Source organism: Trichosurus vulpecula, chromosome 3 (assembly GCF_011100635.1).
Source record: "Trichosurus vulpecula isolate mTriVul1 chromosome 3, mTriVul1.pri, whole genome shotgun sequence".
Taxonomy (NCBI): Eukaryota; Metazoa; Chordata; class Mammalia; order Diprotodontia; family Phalangeridae; genus Trichosurus; species Trichosurus vulpecula.
In genome coordinates, this window is record NC_050575.1 from 124,589,457 (window position 1) to 124,600,744 (window position 11,288).

The window sequence follows — 11,288 nt, forward strand, 5'->3', positions numbered from 1 at the left end:
CTCTCTGCATCTGGTTCACTGGCATTATGTTTATTAATTTCCTAGTAAACTTCCCAGGGGCTCATGATCGCCTTACTGCATAAACTTCCACACTCAGTTCCTTTTATTTGCTTCCACCTCATAGGCAGGTGGGTAACACAATGGGTAAAGAGATGAACACCACCGACCTTTAAATCCGGCCTCGGACTTCCATTAGCTTTATGACTCTGGCCAAGTCAGGTTACCTCTTCCTGCTTTGGTTTCCTCATATGTAAAATGAAGATAATAATAGCACCTCCTTTTCAGGATCATTGTGAGGACAAAATAAGGTCGTATTTGTGAAGTGCTTTGCAAACCTTAAGGTGCTATGTAAATGTTAGATACTATAAAAATGTTAGTTATTTCCTGGGCTTATCTCCCAGACTCTGGCCTCTGTTTTCCCATCTGGAATAACAATATTAGAGTGATTTGGTCTCAGGTCATGAGTGCTAGCCTTGGAATCAAGAATGCTCTTCTGGTGAGTGTGATACCATTCTTCCAGTCACCCAGGCTTGTGACTTCAGAGGCATCCTCAACTTTTGACTTTCGCACATCCAGTTAGTTGTTATGTCTTTTTGATTCTACCTCCAAAACATCTTATGCATCCATTGCCTTCTCTCCACTCATACTGCAACCTCTTTAATTCAGGCCCACATCACCTCTGACTCGCACTATGGCAATAGCGTTCTAATTGGTCTCCCAGCACCCTGTCTCTCCAATCCAATCTCCATGCTTCACACAGCTTCCAGACTGATATTCCTAAAGCACAGATCTGACTGTGATGCTCCCTTGATCAAGAGGTTTTCAGTGCCTCTAGGATAAAATACAGACTCCTCTGTTTGGCATTTAAAGTCCTTCACAGTCTGGCTCCAGACTATCTTTCTAGACTGATTACGTATTACTTGCCTTCATGCATTCTAACCAAACTGACCTATTTGCTGTTTCCTGAACAAGACATTCCATCTCTCACTTCTCTGCCTTTGTGTAGGCTGCCCTCCTTGTGTGAAACACCCTTCCTCCTCACCTCTACCTCTTGGAACCCTGAGGTTCCTTCAAGGCTCAGTCCAAGTGCCACTGCCTACAAGTGCCCTTTCCTAAGACCCCGAGTTGTTAGTGCCCCACCCCCAAATTACTTTGTAATTATTTTAATATATATTTGTATTAGCCGTACATGTATTTATTGTATAGTATATTTTATGTATGTTTATATATGCATGTTTTATTGTATATGTATTGTATTTATCTGTGTATTTCTCCCCCTCCCCAGTGGAGTGTAAGCTCCTTGAAGGCAGAGACTATATTGTGTGGTTTTTTCTTTGTGTGCTCAATGCTTAGCACAGTGCCTGTCACATAGTAGGTGCTTAATGAGTGCTTGTTGAATTGAGTTGAAATACAGGTATGAAAACTAACTCTGGTACTTAATGTGTAACCATGGGGAGGTGATTTAATCTTTCTGAGTCCTAGTTTTCTCATCTGTAAAATGGGAATAGTAATACTTCTACTATCCGCCCTCACAGGATTATTGTGCAGAAAGTAATCAGTAAATCTTAAAGCAGTAAAGAAATGTGAATGTAAGGGTAAAAGAAAAAGAAATGTGAATTATCATCATTCACTAACTCCTGGTCATGACTCCTCTTCTAAATCTTAATAATAATTCACACTTATATAGTGTTTTACATTCATCACCTCACTGAATCCTTACAACAGCCTCATTGAGTAGAGGCCTGAGAGTTGGAAAGGATCCACTATCAGAAGCCCATACAGGGCATTTCTGACAAGCAATCTAGCTTTCACTTGAAGACCTCCAGGAATGAGGAAGACACTACCTTCTAGGACATTGCATTTTACTCCAGGACTGTTTACTTTGTTTGGAAAGTCTATTCCAACAGATTGTTTAGATCTTCTTCTCTACAACTTCCATCCATTGCTCCTAGTCCTACTCTTTGGGCCAAGAAGAACACCCTAAAAATGAAGTTGCATCCTTCAGCAGGGTGGCACTTCCTATATCCAAAGACAGTAAGGAAAAGTACTCCCTAAATCATCTCTTCTCCAGGTTGAACATTCCCCTTCAACATTTTCCTGTGACAACAGATTCTAGTGCCTTCCCCATTCTGATTGACCCCTTCAGAGTAGTGCAAATAGTATATTGTTTTCCATATCTAGACAGGGACACTCAGGTGCAGAAAAGGAAAGTCCCATTGAAAAGATCATGTCAAGCTGGTGACAGCCCTGAGACTAGGACCTAGTTCTCCTTATTCCCATTCTTATTTTAGTTCTTTCCCTGGGTTTGGGAAAAAGGGAAGGGAGAAGGAGAAGATCCTTATTTATCCAAGAACTAATCAGAGAAAATTCACTGAGCAAATCAGTAAGAAATTTAAGCCATCTTTCCTGATTTCTTGTCTAATCCCCTGAAATTCTGATGCAGATGTAGAGTAAAAGTGGACCTTATAAAGGCTAAATGAAACTGGGGTGTAAGGGAGTCCTGTTGGGAATAGGAATCAGAGGCTGGAAAGGACTTCATTGGCTTTGAGGAAATGACATGGAAATTGGTGTCATTGACCACAGTAAGTCCATTTTGGGCAGCTCAGTGCCAATCCAATCCCTGAATATAGCACAGAGGGCCATGGAGATCCTGAGTTAACTAGAACCAATAAAAGACAGAGGGATATGAAAGTGAAAACTTAGGACTGGGGAAGCCAATAATGAGGATAAGGATGGAATCAACCATGCATGCAGAGAATCTAAGAGCTAGAGAGAACTTTGGTGGCCATCTAGGTCAATGCCACATTGGATATATAAAACCTATCTAGAGTATACTCAATGGCTTTCTTTTAAATATTCCCTTCAACAGAGAACTCACAACCTTAGCAGACATATTATTGAATGGTGTGTGACCTTGTTAGATATTCAAAATCAGAGAATTTCAGAGCTAAAAAGAACCATGGAGGTCATTTAGTCCAAACCTTAACTGAACAGATTCCCTTCTCAACAAATGATCATGCAGTGATGGGAAAGCCCTTCAGGTTTCTTAATGTACTTTTATATTTTTAAAACATATTTCTACATTAGTCATATTGTAAATAAGAATTAGAACCAAAGGGGAAAACCACAAGAAAGAAGAAACAAACAAAAAACAGAGAGGAAATAGTATGCTTTGATCTGCATTCAGACTCCACAGTTCTTTCTCTGGATGTGGAAACATTTTCCATCACAAGTCTTTTGGAATTGTCTTAGATCCTTGTATTGCTAAGAAGAGCTAAGTCTATCAAAGTTGGTCATCACACAAGGTTGCTGTTTCTGTGTTCTCCTGATTCTGCTAACTTCACTCAGCATCAGTTCCTATATGTCTTTCCAGGTTTTTCTGAAGTCCACCTGCTCATCATTTCTTATTGCACAATCGTATTTCATTACATTCGCATACCAACCTTGTTCAGCCATTCCCCAACTTATGAGCATCCCCTCAATTTCCAATTCATGGCCACCACAAAAAGAGCTGCCATAAATATCTAATGCACTTTTAGGTAGTTTTAATTATTAGGAATTTTCCCTTTAAAACAAATGAAAATTTGCTTCTCTGAAACCTATGACTAGTACTTCATTTTACAGATTAGAAACCTGAGACCCAGAAAGGTCTGACTTTTTCCAAGTCATATAGGTAGAAAATAATAGAGTGCCTTCACCCCAGACATCTGCCTCCTTTGTAATTACTTAGCATGCCTCTAATCTGAATAGCATTTTTTCCCCAGAGTGTTTTCTCATCCATTCTCTTGTCTGATCCCTAAAGTACCCCGGGAGGTAGGCTGAGTAAATATTATTATCCCAGTTTTGACAAATGAGTGAATTGAGGCCCAAAGTCATCTAGGTGGTATGGTACATAGAGTTCTGGGCTGGAGTCAGGAAGACCTGAGTTCAAACCCAGTTTCAGACACTTACTAGATATGTGATTATGGGCAAGGGACAACCTCAGTTTGTCTCAATTTCCTCAACTGTGAAAAGGGGGATTATAACAGTATTTATCTTGCAGGGTTGTTTTGATGATAAAATGAGGTAACATTTGTCAAGCATTTAGCACAGTACTTGGAACATAGTAGGTACTTTATAAATGCATACCCCCTTCCCCAGAGAGGGGATATGTCTTGGCCAATGCTGCACAGCTTCAAGGAATCAAGATTTGAACCCAAATTTTCTGGCTAAAAATTTCAGCGCTCTCCCCCTACCATATCATACTTTGTTTTTCTTCCTAAATTTGCGCAGGATTCAAGAAAGAGAAGCCCACAGGCGATAATGGGGGAAAGCATACCTATATAATAAATAGGACCAGAAATGCCTCCATGAGATGACAAAGGAACCAAAAATATTACTTCTTTCAGTCAGGAGACTCCAGACATCTCAAAGGAGGTAATCAGCCTCTTTATTGTTGCCCAAAATTCAGATGAAGACAAAGGAAGGAGTTTTTTTTAAAAATAGACATGTATGGTGCCTGTTAATTACAGTATCATTTACAGTCTGTGCAACACCAGGATCCCACAGGCACAAAATATTAGAATTCAGGATGTCACAGCTGGAAGAGACCCTTAAACCGTAGACCTTATCAGAGCTGGCATTGAATGTGGGACATAGGACATTGTTAGAACAGAGATTCAATTCAACAGACATTTACTAAGTGTCCATTACATACAGGATCATATGATTGGCGTTGGTGATACAGAGTTTAAAAATGACACTAAAAATGACCCCAAAGAAGCTTGCATGGAAAGGACTGGATTTAATGACAGGGGAATTGGGTTCACATAATGGCTCTGATTTGTTACCTGGGTGACATAGGGCAAATGATTTCACCTCTCTGGATCTTAGTTTCTTCACCCATAAATTCAGGGGGAGAGCCAGATGAGAGGTGGCATGACATAGTGGAATATTAGACTTGAAGTCAGAAAGACCTGGGTTCAAATCCTACCTCAGACACTTACTGTGTTATCCCAGGTAGGTCACTTAATTTCTTAGTGGCTCAGTTTCCTCACATGTAAAATGAGAGTGCTGAAATTGCGGCCTCTAAGTTTCTTTCCAACTCTTAAGTCCCATAACTTCTAAGGTCTCTTTTAACTCTAAATCTCTTTCTTTGTGACATGAACACAGCTTATTATCCATAAGAAGGTGATGAAACCAAGAGAGAGCTACCAATAATCCATTCTGGGAATATTTGAGAAGGTAGAGCACACTTGGAGGGGAGAGATCTGGTAGGGCTTCACAGAAGAAGTGGTACCTGACCTGAGCTTTCAAGGAAGAGAATTTTGCTAAGCAGAGATGATGAGGAAATGCATTCATGACACAAGGGATGGACTGTGCACATTAACAGAGATAGGAGGAGGCAGACCAGGTTCAGAGAAGAGCTAAAAATGCAGATTGGGACAGAAGATGTCAAGGAACCTGATGTGCAATAAGGCCAGAAAGAGACTTTTGGATCCAGAGCTGGAAGGGTCTTAAAGGATAGACAAAAGAGTTTGCTTTTTATCCTTTCTGAAAAGATGGATTTCCCAAGGCCCGGTGTTTGTTGTTTATTTTTGGTTTTGTTTTGATTAGAGGATGTTATAATCAGTTATGCATTAGGAAGATTATCTTGGTAGTTTTGAACAGGAGGGTTTGGAATAGGTAGTGACTGAAATCTGGGAAACTAGTTAGAAGGTTTTTATAATAACATCAGGTGACGAGAGCCTGAACGAGGGTGACAGTCACATGAGTGGAAAGTAGAGATGCAAGAAGTATTTTGGAGGTAGAATCAACAGTACTTGGCAATTCGTTTGGACATTAGGGCTGAGGGAAAGAGAAGAATCTAAGATTATTTAAGTTTTAAGCTTGACTGAAGTATAGAGGTGTTGTGGGCTAGTGGAAAGAATGCTGGGTTTGGAATCCAAGGACTTGTGTTCGTAGGATCATAGAATTGTACATGAAAAGTTGGAATGCACCTGTGAAGCCGTAGACTACAGACTCCTCATTTTACAGATGAAGGAACTGAGACACTGAGCAGTTCAATGACTTACCCAGGGATACACAGCTAGTAAGTATCTGAGGTAGGATTTGAATCCAGCTCTTCCTGACTCCAAGTCCATTGCCCTATCCTCTTTCCCATGCTACTTCTCATATACTGTGTTTAAATGCTGCCTTTAACGGCTACAACTTGTGTGACCTTGGGCAAATGGTTTAACCTCTCTGTTCCTCAGTTTCCTCATCCATAAAATGAGGGGATTGGGATAGCCTTTGAGGTCCCTTCCAGCATTGGATCTATGATCCCATGAAAAGATGGTGGTATCATCAACTGAAATGAGAAAGTTGGGAGAAAGATTTGATTTAGAGATAAAGACGATGAGTTGAGTTTGGGGCACATTGGGTATGTGGTCTTAGTAAGATATCTAGGAGGAGACGTCTATCAGGCAGTTTGGTAAATTTCTAATTAGAACTAAAGGGAGAAATCAGGCTCCATATGTTTGGAAGTCATTTGTATAGAGATGATATTTGAACTGATAGGAACAGAATTGGTAATCATAGAAAGAATACTGTAGAAAAAGAAGAGCTCTTTTAGGCATGACCACATTTAGAGATGCTGAATTATTGAAGGACACTACGCAGAACAATGAAAGCAAGAGAAGAGGGGAGAGGCAGGATGCAAGGTCATCCACTGAGAGGGAGACAGGTTGGATCTGAGATCTTAAACGGAGTGGGAAAAGTTAGGAGTAGCTGTTATGGGGGAATGGCTTAGGAAGTCAATCAGAGACTTATAAAAGGATTTACTGGGCTCTGGTCAGGGAGCAGTTGAGGTTAGATAACAAATTTGTTGTGAACCCAGTTGGATGCTTTTATGACTTTCTCCAGCAGCATTCAGCAGCTTAAGAGTAGTTGCTGAAGAGGATTAAGGACTAGCAGAGCATGAACAGGGGAAATACAAGGAGACAAGGGATTCAAGGCTGAACACAGATCAAAGTTTTAAACTGTATAGCAGGGTCAAGACCATGAAGAGAGAAATGAGGCCAGAAGAATGGTGGTGAACTAAGAGAATGAGTAGGGGTTAAGAAATCAGAGTGCTCCCTCAATTGATACATTATCAAAAGATATAAACAAGCAGTTTTCCTAGGAAAAGATTCAAGCTATCCATAGTCATATGAAAAAAATGCTCTAAATTACTAATAATTAAAAAAATGTTAACATCTCATACCCATCAAATTGGCTAAGATGACAAAAATGGAAAATGACAAGTGCTAGAGGGGATGTGGGGTGGGGGAGGGGGAGGTATGCTAATGCACTGTTGGTGGAGCTGTGAACTAGTTCAACCATTCTGGAAAGCAATTTGGAACTATGCCCCCAAATATTTTAAATTGTGCATACTCTTTGACCCAGAAATACTGTTACTAGATCTATACCCCAAAGAGATCAAGGAAAGAGTAAAAGGATTCATATGTACAAAAATATTTATAGCAGCTCATTTTGTGGTGGCAAAGAATTGCAAAATGAGGGGATGCCCATCAATTGGGGGATGGCTGAACAATATATGAATGTGATGGAATATTATTGTGCTATAAAAAATGAGAAAGGAGATGGTTTTGGAAAAGCCTGGGAAGCCTTGTATGAACTGGTACAAAGTGAAGTGAGCAGAAGCAGGAAAATAATTATGTAGTAACAGCAATATTTTAAAAATAATCAACTTTAAAAGACTTAGTAACTTTGATCAACACAATGACCAATCACAATTCCAAAGGACTAATGATGAAACATGCTATCCTCCTCCAGATAGAGAACTGATTTAGCTAGAGTGCAGACTGAAGCATATTTTCTTCTATTTTTTTTTATTTTCTTGCTTTTTTTTAAAGGCAGAAATTTGTTTTGAATGATTATACATGTTTGTACTGAGTTTCATTTCTTTTTTGTCTTCTCAACGGGTGGGAAAGGTGGAAGGGAGAGGGAGAAAATTTGGTATTGAAAATAAAATAAAATTTAAAAATATGAGGAACATAATGAAATTCTGAAAGATACACACAAGGGAGACAGAGAAAATAAAGCAGAGCTGGCAGAATATACTCATTGACTTTGACAGCAACAAAGCTTGATAAATACACAGACCACTACCACCACCAAAAACAAAACAAAACTAAACCACTAATGAATATAATCTATGTTTTATTGCTTTTTTATTTATTTTGATAAACATTTCCCAATTACACTTTAATCTGGTTTGGGTTGCTCTCTGTGGACTGAGACTCTGACCCCTAGAGAGCTGGTTACTTAGTCAGGAAGACCTGGGTTCAAGTCCCACTTCTGACACACAATGGTTTTGTCACCTTGAACCAAGGTACTTGGAGCAAGCCTTGAAGGGCCACAAAAGCTTTCTAAGGTATAGAGAAGATGCCCATCTTCATTGATAGAGAAAGTTCCTCACAAAGGAGTTCCCTATACAAATAAAATCGCAGTTTAAAAAAATGGGGATAATAATCCTTGCACTACCTACTTTACAATCTTATTGAAAAAAGGATATATGAATTGTTACTATTGTTAAGAGCCTAAATGAGGACTCATAGCCTACACCTACTGTAGGAAATCAGAAGTAGGAAAGTTCCTTGTAGCCTTGAGTGGTTAGGAATGACTTTCTGGAATAAGAGGGCACTGGGTTGAACCCTGAAGGATGTGTGGGGTGTGAATAGCTACAGCAGGGTGTACTGGGCCTGAAGGAGAACAGCATAACTGGTTAATCATTAGCCTCTTATGACTGAGAGGACCCTTAGGGACCAGGTAAACTGATCCAAACTGCTTGTTTTTTTTCTTTTGAGGCAATCGGAGTTAAGTGACTTGCCCAGGGTCACACAGCTAGTAAGTGTCAGAAGCTGGATTTGAACTCAGGTTCTCCTGACTACAGAGCCGGCGTTCTATCTGCTGCACCACCTAGCTGCCCCATATGCTTATTTTTACAGATAGGGAAAGTGAAGCACATCAAAGAAACTTGCCTCTACCAATTCATGAGAATGTGACAAATAGTAGTGTCCTCATTTCTGGCCATATGCAGAGAATTATTAAATCTAAGGCAATGAGGCAGAGAAGAAAGAACGCTGAATTTGGAGTCAGAAGATCTGGCCCTTAAAACATGGAATGTTAGAATGCTGAATGTTGAGTATCAAAGCTGGAAGGGGATTCAGATAATAGAATGTTAGAACACAGAATCTCAGAATTTGAAAGTACTTTGAAATATAAAATATATAAAATATTATAGCTAGAAAGATCCTTCAAGATCATACCCCACCCCCAAAAGATCATATGGTCCAAATCCCTTTTTTTAAAAAAATGGGAAAAATGAGACTTAGAAAAATGGAGTGACTTATCCATAGTCCCCCAGTGAACTAGTAGCAGAACTGACTCTAGAACTGATGGCTCCTCAATGCCAGGCCAATGATCTTTCCCATTATGCAATGCTGCTGCTTATTACCTTGGAAGCAGCTAAGTGGCTCAGTGGATAGAACACTGAAGGCCTGGAGTCAGGAAGACCTGAGTTTAAATCCAGCCTCAGACACTTAGTAGTTGCGTTACCCTGGGCAAGTCCCTTAACCTCTGTTTGCCTTAATCCACTGGAAGAAATGGCAAACCACTCCAGTATCTTTGCTGAGGAAACCCCATGGACAGTATTGGTGTACAAAGGTCCATGGGGTCATGAAGAGTTGGACATGACTGAATGACTGAATGATAACAACAAAAACCTATTACCTCAGAAATGGAAAATACACCAGCCAGCTATGACTTATTCACTCTAGGGTAGATAAGGATAGGGTGAGTGAGAGATGTGGCAAGAGACATTTTCTTTTTCCAGCAGCCCTCAGTCAACATCAGATTAGATGACCACTCATTAGGGATATTGTCAAGGGGAATCCTACTTCGGGCAAGAGTTGGACTAGATGAGGTCTTGGGTACCTTCCAGCTAGGGGATTCTAGGATTTTCTAGCTGTGTCCCAAGGTGGAAAGTTAAGGGGCATGATAGTACTAGAGAAGACCTTGGCATGGATGGAGACACTAAGCAGCGAATGGATTTGCAATTGGATAGGGAACTATCTCTAAAGGGCAAGGTTATTTTAAGCAGAGATATCCCAGGATGATGTTGGCCTCAGGCCAATACTGCCTCAGATAGGGACTTCTTCCTCTTGGTGTTCTCCTCAGGGGTTGCCATAAATGACAAGTAGGGGGAAGTTAGAGAAGAGCTGGAAGGCAAATAAGAGTACTCATTGCCTGGCTCTCCCCTCCCCCCAAAAAGATGAGAGGAGTTGGTGATGAAGTCTGGTCAATCAATCAACAAGCATTTGCTAAGCTCCTAGCACTTGTTAAGCGATGTGCTGGCACAGGGGATACAAAGAAAAAAGAATGAAGCAATCCCCACTTGAATGGGCAAGACAAGTACATATTTAAGTGTGTGTTTTACACACACATACATATGTGTGTATATATATGTATATATTATAAAATGAGTAAATATAAGATAGTTTGACAGCGAGGGCACTAGTAGTGGGGAGGATCTAGAAAGATTTTACACACAAGGTAGGAGTTGAGCAGCATCTTGAAGTAAAGAGAGACTGTATGAGGCTAAAGTGGGGAGGGAATGAAGTCTAGCCATGGGGGATGTGCAATGTGAAGGCACAGAGAAAGGAGATGGAGTGTCATGTGTAAGAAATATAGAGATAATTGGTTTGTTTGGATCACAGAGTGAAGCTGAAAAGATAGGTTGGTGCCAGGTTGTGAAGAATTTTGAAAGCTAAACAGATGAGTATGGTTTATATTAAATAATATATTTTATGCTAGCTATATAATAGGGAGTCGCTAGAGTTAACTGAGTAGGGAAGTCTCGTGGTCAGATCTATACTTAAGAGAACTTGTTTTTGGCAGTAGTGTATAGGATGGATTGAGAGACTTGAGATGAGGATTATAAGTAGGATATGTGTTATAATAATCTAGGTGAGAAGTGGAATTGAATTAAGATGATAGCTGTGTGAGTGGAGAGAAAGAGTGAGATTTGAGAGATGTTGTGGAGGTAGAAGTGTCAAGATTTGTTGATTGATTGGATATGTGGGGTGAGGGAGTATGAAGAGTTGAGGATTATCAAGAGATTATAAACCTGGGAGATTGGAATGATGGTGGTGCCTTACAGAGAAATAGGGGGGATTGGAAGAGGGGAAGATAATGAGTTAAGTTTTTGACATCATAAATTTAAGATGTCTTTGAGTTATCCAGTTTGAAATGTGTAATAGGTAGTT